Below are 16,174 nucleotides of genomic sequence, written 5' to 3'. Positions count from 1 at the left end.
ATATAGACTTGGATGATGGGAAAAAAAAAAAAAAAGCAAATATCAACTTGATCCAAAATTTTGGTTGCCCCAGGAAGTTTTTAATGGTGAGAGTTCAATCAACACTGTATGGCCCACTTGAGAATTTGATCTACGTCAGTTTTGGGTTCATACCATAAAATTATTTTTAAAAATGTATGGACGGTGTGGATTTATCACTAACATCTTGGTGGGACCCACCTAGCATTCCAGCGGAAGAATTTTATGTAAAAAGGCTTCCGCCGCATCCTTCGGAGAGTGGATGAAGAGGCGTGCAAGAGAAGGAAACTCGCTTTTTTAAACTCTCGCTAAGAGCGCCTTCATCCCGACCGTCTACCTTATCAGACGGTTGATAGGAAGGTTCGCATGTAATGACGGTTGATAGGAAGGTTCGCACGTAATGACGTGCGAACCAGTGCGTAGCTAAGCGTTCCTCTCTCTCTCTCTCTCTCTCTCTCTCTCTCTCTCTCTCTCTCTCTCTCTCTCTCTATATATATATATATATATATATATATATATATATATATATAATATTTATGACAATAAATTGAAAATGGTCTTGAATAAAAAATAATAATAAACAAATCCTCTATCTAGTCTACTCCTAGCACGAGTGGCATCAAAAGGCTGAAGTGCTTGTAGGCATAAATTTAGGCACAATTGATTAAAATCCTACACACAAGGGCCAACAAAAAAAGTCAAAAGGTATCATTAATTCAAATAAAACAAGCTGTAATTTGCATGAATATCTTTGATTTTTTTTTCTTAAAAAAAAGTCATGCACTGAAACAACCTGGCAAAATGGATGTACGGTGCAAATAAAACACACACGTCACCGACAGCTGATTAGTAGCATTAATTCAAATAAAACAAGGGGCAAGACAGTCCAAAAAACTAGCTGTTAGTATAGAGACAATAGATGTGAATTACCTATGCCCAATTTCCCGAGATATGCCACCTGCATCTTAAAAAATAACCCACATGTGCCGCATAGGTTAGTTTTCACAATAGCCACAATAAGAAAGTTCACCATCTCTCCTGATCTAGGCAGAAGACCATGCTACTTAGGAATTGCATGTGCAAGCTCTACATATGCAGCATTTGTTCCATTACCCAAGATTACAGCAACAACAACATCATTATTGCAGTATCTATCTCCAGCCAGTGTTCCAACTGTATCATTGACCTATATATATTCAAGGCAACCAGTAAGTACCATTAAACTGAGTTGCAGGGGTACCACTAACACATGAAACATTAAAGGTTACATGTGAAATTGATACATGGCTATGGCAAATACTAGCACAGGACATTTATTTGGCACATAAATTAATGTAAGATCCCTTGGCAGGGCTCAAGCCAGGCTTCATCAAGAACAAACTTACAAGTTTGGTAAAGAATGAGATGAACCAGAGATTGGTAAACTTCAATGTTGCAGGTTCAATATCTTTATCCTTAATAATATGGTAGACTGACATATTAGTGGATCTGTTCAGAAAGAAGGTACTTACAAAGGAAAGAAATTCAATGCTATCTGCCACTTCTTTGGCTATCAGGCCTGGGGTTCTTTACTGTCGAAGTTTGACTGTGACTATGCCTATGTATGTTCTAAACAATAGCAGCCTTCTTTCCTTTCCCAGTTATGTTGATGATCTGTGCATGATTAAGAATCAAATTTGTGCAGGTTCTTGGGTACATTTGCTATCACGTTCTAGCTGCCGGTTTGAATGGATACATGACAACTGAGGCCAAACTGAAAAATCCTGTGAACAAGTGGCAATGTGGTGCTGCTCCAATTACAGTATGTTCTCCATTCTATTTAATTAGATCAAAATGCTCATTAGTTCTGATTCCTTCAAGGAAATGTCAGAGATTGTTCTCTTCAGAAAAAAAATGGAGAAATTGGAAGTTTCATACGAAAATGAAATCCAACCCATAGTTCTCCATAGCCCCAAAAGCAAAATCAGGTATTGCAATCATATCCAGCTTGGGTATTGAATATGGCATGGAAAAATAACTGACAAATTCCAATAACATGTTAGATCATGGAAATCAAGCACATCCACCCCAGCACTAGAAAACACTCAAGAAAATTATACTAGAACTCCAAAAAGAGAACAGCACCATTATTAGCTTCTGTTGAGTCCAGTTGGCTCAAGAATCAATCAAGTTTGTAAGGAAATGATTGTGATGATCAATTAACAGTAACTCAATGAGCTCAACATATGAAGAAGAATATAGCATAATAAAGACAAAATCTACTTTTCGTAGAGATCAAGCGGCCTGACAGCAACATCCCAAAGCAAATTTCCCTTGATTTGTCTTACCAATCTGACAGTATACGCGAACCTTAGTCGCTGAACATGCAAGATAACATTAATCAGGAAAATGAGTTGCCACGTAGTAAGAAACAAAAATGTTCAGTACGAGAGCATACCATTGAGTGTCAAGTCTTCTATACAATCAAACTAACCAACAACAACAGCCACCAAATAGCTGGTAGAAATGATCAACACAACTATCAAGACCAAATAAAAGTGGGCCATAAGAAAGTGCCTCATAGGAGCAAGGCTATGATGATGACAGCAATGACCACGGCAGCGGCTGTATGTTTTGGTAGATGGATGTATGGATTGCTGTTTAAATAAATTAACCCATATCGTATTCCCATGGTTTACACCTAATATGAACAGGGCATTTATAGATAATGTGAAGATTTGAGAACTCACAATATATTTTTTTTCGAGTCCGGATCCTCTGTTATCAGGTCAACAGAGAATTCCTGATACCCTAATTCTCATTGGTCCACGTCACCACTTACTAAAAAAATAAAAATAATAAAAAACAGCTTCGGACGCCAAACCATTAGGGTAACAGGAATTCTCTGTTGACCTGATAACAGAGGATCCCGACTCTTTTTTTTCATGCTGCTTTTACAACAAAGTGTTATGATTTCTAGAAAGAAGAAAAAATATTACAGGTTTATATATTTTTGACATTGAATGGTTTTATTTCATGTGCACCAGGATGACAATGGCAATGGGTCTGTATTATTATGGATGATCTGTGATACTTCTGCTTCATTAATTTGCAACCAACTTCTTTAATTTGGTTCCTGCCGCACGTTGCTTTCATATTCTCGGTTGTTCTCACATATGTAGCAAAACTTGATATAGAATAGATACATCAACACTTAAAATTGTGTGCACGTATAGGTTTTATTTGAATGCACAAGTGAATTGAATTGAGTAAAAATGTGAATTGAATTGCGAACATTCAGTTTTAAAAAATGGAGTGCAACTTTAAATTTTTCAAAGAAAAGCAAAGGTTTCCTTTATTTCAAAAAATAAATAAATAAATATGTATTATTATTATTATTATTATTATTATTCTCGATATTAGTGTCTGTGACGCCTGGCATAAGTCAATAGTATATCTAATAATAGACTCAAATCTGACTACTTACATGCAAGATGAAGCAACTTAAAAATCTATAGACATACAGACTTTTTGTACAAAATGCTATATAATTACAATTTGAGATGTCAAAGTTTAGATGGCAAAAAAAGAAGAAGAGGAAGAAGCAAGTTCAGATAGTAAAAAATAAATTATCTATGATTAAAAAACAACCCAGATGATAATTAGGTGTTAGAAAAGATAATGTCTCTGTCAAGTGAAAATAAGAACTGGATTAGACTTAGAACTGTGCGCATTAACTCAAATCTTATAAAATCTGTCCTTGCACTGTCTTATAAAATCTCACCCTTGCTCTTCAACTCAAATCCCATCACTTGCACTGTCAATTATTCCACCATTCGAAAGAAAAGAACATGAAATTTTAATGACAATGGGAACAAATAACCAACGGTCTAATCTCAAGATAAAATTCATAAGACACGTCCTGACATGTGGGCCAGAATAGAACCTAATGACAATGGGAACAAATACCATAACATGAGAAAAATCCTGACACGTATGTCACAAAGGAGATAGTTCTAATTTCACTAATAGCAGTCATCATAAATAGTTTTGTTGCTGAAGTTAGGTAGATAGGTAGCTAGCTAGCTAGAGAGAGAGACAGAGAGAGCGAGAGAGAGAAAGAGAGAGAGAGAGAGAGAGAGAGAGAGAGAGAGAGAGAGTGATGCAATTCTAATTTGATTAATATGAAGTTATCTTAAATGGTTTTGTTGCTAGTAATTTTAATTTACCTGTAGACAGATAGATTAGATAGATTAGACAATTTTTTAATTTTTAATTTTTTTACATCTGAAAGAAAGAAACATAAATAGATAGATAAAGGTTTTAACAAATTTAACAGAGAGAGATTAACAATAATTAAGAGAGAGATAGTCTAACAATTTTGAGAAATTCAAGTATATCAAGATATACTCCTTATATACAATAGACATAAACTAGTGGTAGTCCATGACTTTCCAAGAAAGAGATTTCCCTTGGGGATGATCTTCTTCTGTTGACTATTTTAGTTCTCTTAACCAAAGAACGGACCCATTTGCTGCAAAGCATAAAATCCAACATTAAGTTGGTCTAAGTGGCAGGAATTGATGTAACCAGCTTACCAAAAGCATTTTAATTTTTAATGGAGTGATTAAACTCCATTAAAGAAGAAGAAGAAACTTATAAAATTTTCACTACATTAATGCAAATTTCTTGAAAAATTTCACTAGATTAATCATGTATAGCCGTGGCCTGGTCTTTTTGTGGAGCCCACCCATATGAATATGCACTTTTTTTTTCATTATCAACAAAGTTATTGGCAATATGATCCAACCTTTCTGAAAAAAAAAAGATGTGCTCAGCGTCCATTTTGGTTTCTGTCTGATTTTGCCACTTGAATTTGGTCTCTGACCATTTTATTTTTTGGTTATCAATCCAGTGGCCACCAATTGAGAGGTTAGGATCACATACTGATTTTGGACCATGCACGAGGTGATGATTTGGATGATCTAGAACCTTAGGTGGGCCCCAGTGGTTAGCTGTCCCAGCCCAAGAATCAGGCTGAAATTCCCAATTGCTGTCCAAAAAACCCACTGACAGTTGAATCGATTTGGCTGACAATACAGGTTAAACTTGCACGTCCCACCAGTTGAATCGTCATCACCATCTTGTAAACTTTATCCCAACAAAGAGAATTCAGCTATCAGTATCTTGTTCCGCTATTCCACTCTACCAAGGGCCATAATTCAATTACGATGAAAGTAGCAGCAAATGTTTCAGCTAGCTGCCACTCAATTCCTTTGTACTGTATGGGACCAGCGTGTTGGGAGCGTTGCACAAAAAACCTTAGGATCTTGCCTCCCAAAAACACTAGAATTATAAGATATAATAAAGCAATGAAATAAATCAAAGCACAAACCACACGACCCAAGAGATTTTACGTGGAAAACCCTCGAAGAGGTAAAAACCACGGGACCTATTCAAGAGCAACAATTCACTATGAAGTAGAACGTTACAACCGATCATAAGCACACACCGCTTGGATCAAACCCTTTTCACTCATGCAGGAGTGGATGAATAATAAGAGAATAATGAAAACTGAGAGATCTCATCGATCACGAGGACGTAAAAGCATTGAGACGTCGACTGCGCAATAGATCACCTCTACGAGCAAAATCCTCCCTTCCACAAGCTTCATCCCTCTCTTTTCTTTCTCTCTCTTCCTCTTTTTATCTCTTTCTCACCTTAGACATGAACTAGAAAGCCTTAACATTCTCTAAAATAGCCCTAGGAACCCCTATTTATAGTTTAGGAAACCCCTTTCCACACCTCTGCGAAAACCGCCTCAAATTTACGCAATCCGCACAAGATCCGGACTGAATTTGCGTAACCCTCGACTAGTCGAGCCGAGTTCATGACTGGTTGAGCAGACTCTCGACTGGTCAAGCCAGGCCCTCGACCAATCGATCAATAAAAAACCCGGTCACTGGACTTTCAGTCGAGCAGTCCTCGACCGGTCGAGCAGACCACTCAACCAGTCGAGCAGCTTGATGAAACACCCATTGTTTACAACTGGCTGCTCTATCTCTCCTCTGAACTGAGGAGGAAAACCCTATCAAATCCTCCCTTTTCTGACTCAGGAAGAATTCACTTTCTTCAAGCCAATCAGGTTTCTACAAACCTCAAACTTGTGCTTCAGTAATGCCTTGGTCATCATGTTTGACCCATTATTGTTCGTGTGGACCTTCTCAAGCTGTAATACCTTCCATTCCAAAGTATCTCTGATCCAGTGATACCGAATGTCTATGTGCTTCAACTAAGAGTGCGGACTTGGATTTTTGCTCAAGTGTATAGCACTTTGACTATCGCAATAGACCACGTATTGCTCTTGCTTCAGGCAAAGTCTATGTAGGAACCTCTTTATCCAAAGCATCTCTTTACATGCCTCTATGACTACAATGTACTCGACCTCTGTCATCGACAATGCTATGACCTTCTGTAACTTGCTCTGCCAAGATACTGCTCCCCCTGCAAACGTGAACATGAACCCCGATGTAGACTTTATAGAGTCTATGTCACCTGTCATATCTGCATCTATGTAGCCTTTTAACACAGGTTTTCCGTCACCACAGCATAGGCTCAACCTGGATGAGCCTCTTAGATACCGCAGTATCCATTTCATCGCCGCCCAATGTTCTTTACCAGGATTGGAAAGATACTAGCTGACAACATCAACTGTAGCTATGTCTGGGCGCGTACACACGATAGCATACATTAAACTTCCTACCACTGACGCATAAAATATCTTCCTCATCCCATCACCTCTGCCTTTGTCTTTGGACACTACTTATCACTCAACTTGAAGTGACCATCCAGTGGAGTACTGACCGGCTTCGCTGCATTCATATTTAATCGCTCTAGGACTTTCTGAATATACTACTCTTGTGACAACCAAAGCTTTCTACTACTTCTATTATGGGTTATCTTCATTCCTAGGACTATTTAGCCGAACTCAAGTCTTTCATCACAAACGACTTACCCAACTCCTGTTTTAGCCTGTTAATCTTCTTGATGTCTTTACCCATGATGAGCATGTCATCAACATATAACAGCAAAACTAAGATATCACCATCTAAGAACTTGCGCGTGAACACACAGTGGTCCGACTCCATTCTATCATATTCATGCTTTAACATGAACGAGTCGAACTTCTTGTACCATTATCATGGAGCTTGTTTTAGCCCATACAAGTTCTTCCTTAGCCTACACACTATACGTTCTTTGCCCTTGACTTCGAAGCCTTCTGGTTGGTGCATGTAGATCTCTTCTTCTAGGTCACCATGGAGAAAGGCAGTTTTAGCATCTAACTGCTCTATCTCTAGATCCATGCTAGCCGCCAACCCAAGCAATACCCATATGGATGTCATCTCTACCACTGGTGAGAATATCTCCTCGAAGTTTATACATTTTCTCTGACCAACCCCTTTCAACACAAGTCTGACCTTGAATCTCGTTTGTGAATTCTTCTGGTCATTTTTCTTTCTAAACACTTACTTGTTACTCAGAGCTTTATTGCCCTTAGGTAATTTTACCATATCATAAGTGTGGTTCTTATGCAAGGATTTCATCTCCTCTTGCATAGCTTTCAACCACACCCCCTTATGCTCGTCGGCTAGGGCCTTAGAATAATCTTCTGGCTCTCCCCCATCAGTGAGTATAATGTACTCATGTGGCGAGTACTTCTTGGATGGATGTTTGTCCCTAAATGACCTCCTCACTTGTGGCTTAACAGGTGGATCAAGTGGGGGTTGCTCCCCCGCTCCATCTTCTGTAGGAACTCCATCGTCTTCTGCACCTTGCTGTACTCCCCCGCTATCATGCACCAAAGGAGGAGTAACCGGATCCATATCTTCTAGCTCACCTGAACTAGGTTAAGTCTTCTCTGGCTTATAAATGTCTTCTATACATTGATCTTCAAAGAAAATCACATCTTTTGGTCGGATCCCATAATCTATAACCGAATTTTTCATCACCATACCCCAAGAACACATATTGTCTGATCTTCGTATTGAGCTTGGACCTCTCGTCCTTTGGTACGTAAACGAATGCCCTACATCTAAACACCCTGAGATGACTGTACGATGGATCTTATCCAGTCCACACCTTCTCAGGTACTTCTCCATTCAACGGGGATGATGGAGACCTGTTTATCAAATATACTGTCATGTGCATTGCTTCTCTCTAGAACATCTTGGGCAACTTTGCATGGGATAACATGCATCTGATTCTCTCTACAATGGTGTGATTCATTCGCTCAGCCACACCATTATGTTAGGAGGTCTTGGGAACCTTCCGTTCATGCTGTATACCCAGGGACTTACAATACTCATGGAAGTCACCAATGTATTCACCACCATTGTCAGTGCGGATACACTTTAATGATCTACCTATCTCTCTCTTAACCATAGTATGAAACATTTTAAACACATCAAAGACTTCGTCCTTGGATTTCAAAGTATAAACCCAAACCCTCCTAGATGCATCATTTATAAAAGTGACAAAATACAATGCCCCACCCAAGGTTTTTGTCCTTATAAGACTATAAACATCAGAATAAATCAAATCTAATGCATGCAATTTATTAACATGAGAAGCAGATTTAACAAATGAAACTCTATGTTGTTTCCCTGATAAACAGTCAATGCAGGTTTTAATAGGTATACCTGTCATATCTAGAAGGAGTTGCTTCTTTGCTAGTAGATGAAGCCCTTTTTCACTCATGTGGCCTAGACGCCTGTGCCACATGTCAATAGCTGAATCTTCTGCTGCATTCAACCCACACTTGCACATACTGACACTTGTCTTGTAAAGGGTGCAACACTTTTTCCTCTGGCTGTGATCAACGAACCCTTGATGACCTTCCAGCGCCCACCAACAAATCGACTTTCATGGCCATTATCATCTAAGCTTCACGTCGACATCAAGTTGAGGCGAAGATCTAGAATGTGCCTCACATCCCTAAGAACCAATGTACAGCCCACATCAGTCTTCACATAAATACCACCAAGCCTTACGATCTTCGATACACTATAATTTTCCATCTTCACAGTCCTAAATTTACTTGACTTGTAGCTTGTGAAGAAATCTCTGCGTGGAGTCGCATGAAACGAGGCTCCCGAGTCTATCACCTAGTCGATGTCTTAACTCGTAGCTGTGAGACAAACATCATGATCTGCTGAAATAATTACTACAACGTCGCCATCTGAAGCAGCGACCGCAGTAAAGTCTGATTCATCTTCCTTCTCCTTTCCTTTTCCTTTCTTGCATTCTTTTTCTTACGACATTCATGCTTATAGTGGCCCTTCTTGCCACAATTCCAATATTCAACATCTTTCCTAATACTCGACTTGCTTCTTGATTTATCTCGAGCTTTCTCGTCCTTTCTGTTCTTTCCTCTTCCCCGATCTTCTGTCACAAGGGCCTCTTTTTTAGTAGACTCCTGAGACTTCCTCCTTGTCTCCTCATTGAATAGACAACTAGTTACCTATTCCATGGACACCTTTCCGTCTAGCGCGGAGTTACTCAGAAACACCACCAATGTCTCTCAACTGTCAGGCAATGAGCTAAGCAATAATAAAGCTTATAGTTCATTGTTCAGGACCATCTTCATAAAGGAGAGCTGGTTTAATATGTTGTTGACCTCATTCATGTACTCAGCTACAGAACCATCATCTTTGAACTTGAGATTAACAAGTCATCATATTAGAAAAATCTTATTACCGGCTTTCTTTCTCTCATACAACCCTTGCAATTTTAGCCATAGGCTAGTGGCTGAAGTTTCTGTAGACACATGGTGGAATAGAGAATCGTCCAGCCATTGTCTAATAAACCACACCGCCTTTCGGTCCAACTTCTTCCAATCATCATCTGACATATCCTTTAACTTTGCTGATATGCCTAGAATTGGAGCATACAAGTTCTTGCAATAAAGCAAGTCCTCCATCTTAGCCTTCCATATGGTCTAGTTAGAACCATTGAGACTGATTATCCTTGATGAGCCACCTTCCATAATTCAGAACTGATCCCACTCCATTCAACCAACCTGGACGCTCTAATACCATTTTTTTAGGAGCGTTGCACAAAAAAACCTTAATATCTTGCCTCCCAAAAACACTAGAATTATGGGATATAATAAGCAATACAATAAATCAAAGCATAAAGCACACAACATAAGAGATTTTACGTGGAAAACCGTCGAAGAGGTAAAAACCACGGGACCTAATCCAAAGCAACAATTCACTATGAAGTAGAACGTTACAATCGATCACAAGCACACACTGCTTGGATCAAACTTTCTTCACTCACACAAGAGTGGATGAGCAATAAGAGACTAATGAAAACTGAGAGATCTCACCGATCACGAGGACGTAGAAGCGCTGAGACGTCGACTGCGCAATAAATCACCTCTACGAGCAAAATTCTCCCTTTCACAAGCTTTCTCTCTCTCTTTTCTTCCTCTCTCTTCCTCTTTTTCTCTCTCTCACCTTGGATGTGAAATAGAAAGCCTTAGCATACCCTAGAATAGCCCTAGGGACCCTTATTTATAGTTTAGGAAACTCCTTTCCGCACCTCTGCGAAAACCACCTTAAATTTACGCAGTCTGCACAAGATCCGGACTGAATCTGCGTAACCCTCAGCTAGTCGAGCTGGATTCTCGACTGGTCAAACGGACCCTCGACTGGTCGAGCCAGGCCCTCGACCGATCGAGCAATAAAAAACCCGATCGCTGGACTTTGAGTCAAGCAGTCCTCGATTGGTCAAGCAGCACCTTTCGACCGATCGAGCAGCGCGGTGAAACACCCATTTTTTACAACTGGCTTCTCTATCTCTCCTCTAAACTGAGGAGGAAAACCCCATCACAGCGATGATAAATTTGGCTTGTGACCGACAATGAGAGCACAAACTCCCACGAGAGTTATGTGATTGTCTATGTGTGGGCTGCTCAAAATCAACAACGTGTGCCCCACTTGTTGAATGGACCATCTTAATCCATAGGTCAAGGCCCAAACTGTTGGGTTCATGCAAACGGGCACATCCCGTTTCATGTCGGATGTTGAGCAATATATTCATAATGCAAACGGCTAGAGGTGTTTTCCTTTTCATGTAACAGAGTCCCCATTCATATAGCAGAGTATCATTTGTGAAATATTATAATCATTCATGGCTGTCCAATTATGTTTAGGACACTCATTGGACTTTGGATTTTTAGCTATCTAGATGGCACTTTTGTAATCACAAAATAATAAAACATGTGTAGCAAGAATAACAAGAAATACCAAAGCACCCTATGAAGTGCCAAACAATCTGTATGGTAAAGTAAGATATTTCTACTTCTTATTTTACCATAAAATAGGCAATACCAAGAAAAATGCAAAATCTAGTAACAAGCTTCCAATCAGAATCAATGTTGCAAAATCAAAGCCAATATGGGAGTAAAGATCAAGCAGGTAAGTTAAAGACAATGCACAAATCAAGAGTGTTTCAAACATCATGTACACAACATTAGTTAAATGAACATATCCATAAGCACTTGAGAACTAACTGACATGGGCAAAATCAGAGTGAGTATAGATGGAATAAGAAAAGAGAAGAAAGGTATATGCTCTATAAAATATGACATATGACATGCATGGAGATTCAAATGTTTCGTACCCCCAGGATGATAGCATGGAGATTCAAATGTTTGGTTTCAACATATATAGTAAATCCCTAATTAGGGTTTCAACATTGTAAATCCCTAATTCGGAATTCACCATTGTAAAAATCCTTATTAGGGTTTCAACATTGAAGATACTTGATTCAAGAAAGAGATTGAGCATGACATTGACACAGAGAGAGATAAAGAGAGACCTGAGAGAGGGAAATCGAGAGTGATGTGCCACGTATGGAGGTTGCTTCGCCACCCAATTGAGAGAGAGCTCTTGCTTGGTAGAAGGGGGGGAGAGAAGAGAGAGAGAGAGATAGAGAGAGAGGGAGGGAGAGAGAGAGCCGCGATGGGTAACTGTTGGAGTTGCAGCAGAGAGAGTCCGTTCATGGAGTTGCAGAGAGAGAAGAGAGAGTCGGCGTCGTGGAGTTGCAGAGAGAGAAGAGAGAGAGAATCGGGAGCGGGAGAAGGAGAGAGTCGGGGTTGGGATGGAATAAATAGGGTTTTTTTGTATTTATACATTTCTCTTACCAGTACCCGGTTTTGCTCAGCACAGCAAAAGATGACTCCAAAAGTGCTGGCTAATCCCCTCTTTGTTGTAGTGACATTCATACACTGGATTCGGTTCTCAATATAGGAAGGTGTTCTGCAACTACTCTTCACCATTGACGGTAATGATTCCTTTCAAGGTCTTCTTATTTGTACTAAGAAGTCCTTTCCTACGGAAAGTAAAGGTGTAACCCATCATCAGAGGACAAACCCTACCTTTTGAATATCACCTGATCCTATTTACATATTGAGCGTGTGGCTAAATAGGCGGCCGATCACATTTGATCTCGGTCATATACTATGTATCTACCTATCTCAACGCTTGGGGTCATAGTTGCCTAGTTTAAATTGAGTTGCACATTCAATTCTGGTATATATATGCCTGCACTTATCACGTGGCCAAATTTGAAAACAACTACAACAATAGTTTGACACTCCTAGTAGGACCCTGTCTCTAACTTGCCGGTGTAACATTGACAATCAGAATCATGAATAGAATGAGTAATTGAATCATTGGGGTTGAACCTTCCACACTAATCGTACCACCTCCAATCGATGACGTACTGCTTCAAGCAACCCCTGAAGTTTTAAATTTGAATAGTAGTCAAACATTCAGTATCGGGAATCAAGAAGGGGCCTTGACCTCTTAGACCGTTTCTCCTTAAGAGATGACGGCCACACTCTGAGATGTACAACTAAGTATTCTACATGTTCAGGAATATGAAAGGACCCAGGTCGAGCAATTTTATATTTAAACTGAGAACACTAATAGGTACATAACTAGTCAGACTAAGGTCATGCATCGCTTGATAGTTATGATGGCCAGACATCCAAAACCACATGCCCTTCCAATTCTTGCTCGAGATCTGGATGTCTATGATTAGGGCCTTACCAATCCTCTGCCAAGAAACGAAATAGTACCAGCCCTCATGGAAAGGGTTGGATTTCACATGGTTTAGGTGGCGAAACTCATTCACGGTTAGCTTGGGTTGGTCGAGCTCAAACCAAAGAATGAATGCCCCACCAATGCCCTTCAGGCATTAGGGATCAGCTACCCGGGATCTAACCCCAGATATGTGAGAACTTTCCTAATGATGGGTTATAGGGGAAGCCCCAACCCGCATTAGAGGGCAACTTGGAAAATGGCCACCTCTGCATTACGGGGTTCATTAGAGAGCTCGCTCAGTGCGGGAGCTCGAAGTAGCACATATTCAAGAATATGATACCCCGACCTGATCCGCACTAGGTCGGTCTCCATCAACGAGGACCCTACCGGCCCTTTCTTCTCTCCCTATGACGAAGACCCATTGATTTCTTCAGTCACACGTGCATGCTCTAGCTGCTCGGCCGAGGACCGATCTACCATCCATGACTCGTGGGATGCATGGAAATCCATGTTGCTCATCACCACCAATGGTGATGGTGGTTCGACATAGGGAGAAGTTCATTTGCCCCACCATCACCATGCCAAAAGGCCCCTCCCCACTGGTCAAGCGATCCGAATATGTTCTCCAAGAAAAAAAAACTACTGGAAATTGGAATCCCAAAGAAAAAGAAAGAGACAAAGGAGTGGAGTAGAAAAATGGATAGGAGGCTCACAGAGGGGGAGAGCTTGAAATAGCCTACGCCAGAGAAGGAGGACAAACACAGAAAAAGGAGCAAGAGAGGAAGAAGGGCAAATGACCTTAGATGATGCTAGGGCACCCCTTTTTATAGCAGGCCTGTCCGTACGAGCCCTTAATGATGACATTCAATGCGCAACTGAAAAATAACTCCTCAGCATTCTCGCTCAAACACATGGAACACAACCACTTGTTATATAGCTCCATGACCGAGGACATGCCACGCGTCACTACCCCATATGCCGAGCACCAAAAAGGCATCTTAACGACGCACGTGACCTCGAGCCATGGCACATCATCTCAAACGTAGCGTATCATGACTATGGATACACCTCGATTCCTAAAGCACACCGCCTTACTCCACATTAATGACAAGCTAACTCGACGTCCTAGGCACATAATAGTCTGACCTGACCAGGACCAACCTACTTGTTAAGCCCACTACGTTACCTTGAAAGTAGGGGAGCTTAATGTTGTGGGGGAAGTGGACCAAACAAAAGGATAAGGTCAGGTCAGGACTTTATGTACCTCGCCAAGTCGAACAACAATGGATACATACAATTGAAGATTCAACCTCTAGCCACAGATCGAGTAAGGGATGAGGTCAAGCTCGGTCTCTCATTAGCAGGTCAGCAAACATACTGATCGGCCCTATGCCAGAAGAAATTCAACTACTACTTGCCAAAGAGGTCAGATCGGTATAAGCCCAGGTCGGCATAACCCTTCTCTTACTAGTTTCGACCTGATCCCAGCAGCGTCTATCTAAGATCCCAGCCAAAGATTTAGAAAATTGACCGCAATACGAATCTGCCGGAGATCCTAGTCGAAGATTTCGGGAGGTCCTCATGACATGTACGAGATATGAATCCTACTATAACACACCCTTGCTAAACAAGGAGGTCTCCTCTATGCCACCACCCCTTCTCATTTATAAATAGGAGTCCCTCCAATGATGAAAGGTACGCACAATCTTTAGCCTAGAACCCCTTGTTTGACCAGACCCAAATGCTCTATCCGATTTAGGCATTGAAGGGTCCCCTGTGTTAGCCAGGGTCTCCTTTGTTCATTCCTTACGTAGGTACACGAAGGTCCGGAGAGGCTAACCAGATTTCTGCATCAATAAACTCATTAGACTTAAGCTTTGTTTTGAACACTCATCTTGAGCCTAACACATGTTGGGGGTCGTTGCACAAAAACCTTAGGATCTCGCCTCCCCAAACACCAAAATTATGAGATAATAAAGCAATGAAATAAATCAAAAGACAAAACACATGACATAAGAGATTTTTACGTGGAAAACCCTCAAAGAGGTAAAAACCATGGGACCTCGTCCAGATCAATAATCCACTATCAAGTAGAACATTACAACTGATCACAAGCACACACCGCCTGGATCAAACCTTCTTCACTCACGCAGGAGTGGATAAACAATAAGAGAATAAAAAGAAAAATGGAGATATCTCACCAATCACGAGGACGTAGAAGCGCTAAGACGTTGACTCCCTTCCACAAGATTCCTCTCTCTCTCTCACCTTTGATAGCCATAAACCCTTTGGCAAACCCTTGCAAAGCTTTAGGAAACCCTCTTGCATTACCTAAAAAAGCCCTAGGCACACCTATTTATAGTTTAGGAAACTTCTTTTCGCACCCCTTACGAAAGGGCCTTAGATTTTCGCAGTCCATGTAAGATTTGGACTCAAATTTGCATAACCTCGACTGGTCGAGCAGGGTCCTCTACAGGTCAAGCGGCCCACTCGACCGGTCGAGCACCTCCCTCGACTAGTCGAGCACCACGAGAAAAATAAACCCAAAGTCATTGGACTTTGAATCAAGTCAGGGCTCGACAAGTCGAGCACCACCCTCGACCAGTCGAGTGAGGCTCATGACTGGTCGAGCCTGGGAGGAAATCCCATCAAAACTCTTCCTTTTTGACCCACGAGGGATTCACCTTCTTCAAGTCATTCAGGTTTCTACAAACCTCAAATTTGCCCTTGAGCAAAGCCTTGGTCATTATGTCAGACTCATTATCATCCGTGTGGACCTTCTCAAGCTGTAACACCTTCTGTTCCAAAGTATTCCTAATCCAGTGATACTGAATTTCTATGTGCTTCAACTTGGAATGCTTACTTGGATTCTTGCTCAAGTGTATAGCACTTTGACTATCATAATAGATCACATGCTCCTCCTGCTTTAGGCTAAGTTCTTGTAGGAACATTTTCATCCAAAGCATCTCTTTACATGCATCTGTGACGGTAATGTACTCGGCCTCTGTCGTCGACAATGCTACGACCTTCTATAACTTGCTCCTTCAAGATACCGCTCCCCC

This window comes from Magnolia sinica, chromosome 11 (assembly GCF_029962835.1).
Source record: "Magnolia sinica isolate HGM2019 chromosome 11, MsV1, whole genome shotgun sequence".
Classification (NCBI taxonomy): Eukaryota; Viridiplantae; Streptophyta; class Magnoliopsida; order Magnoliales; family Magnoliaceae; genus Magnolia; species Magnolia sinica.
The sequence above is the reverse complement of the archived record's forward strand: the minus strand, read 5'-3'. Positions refer to the sequence as shown.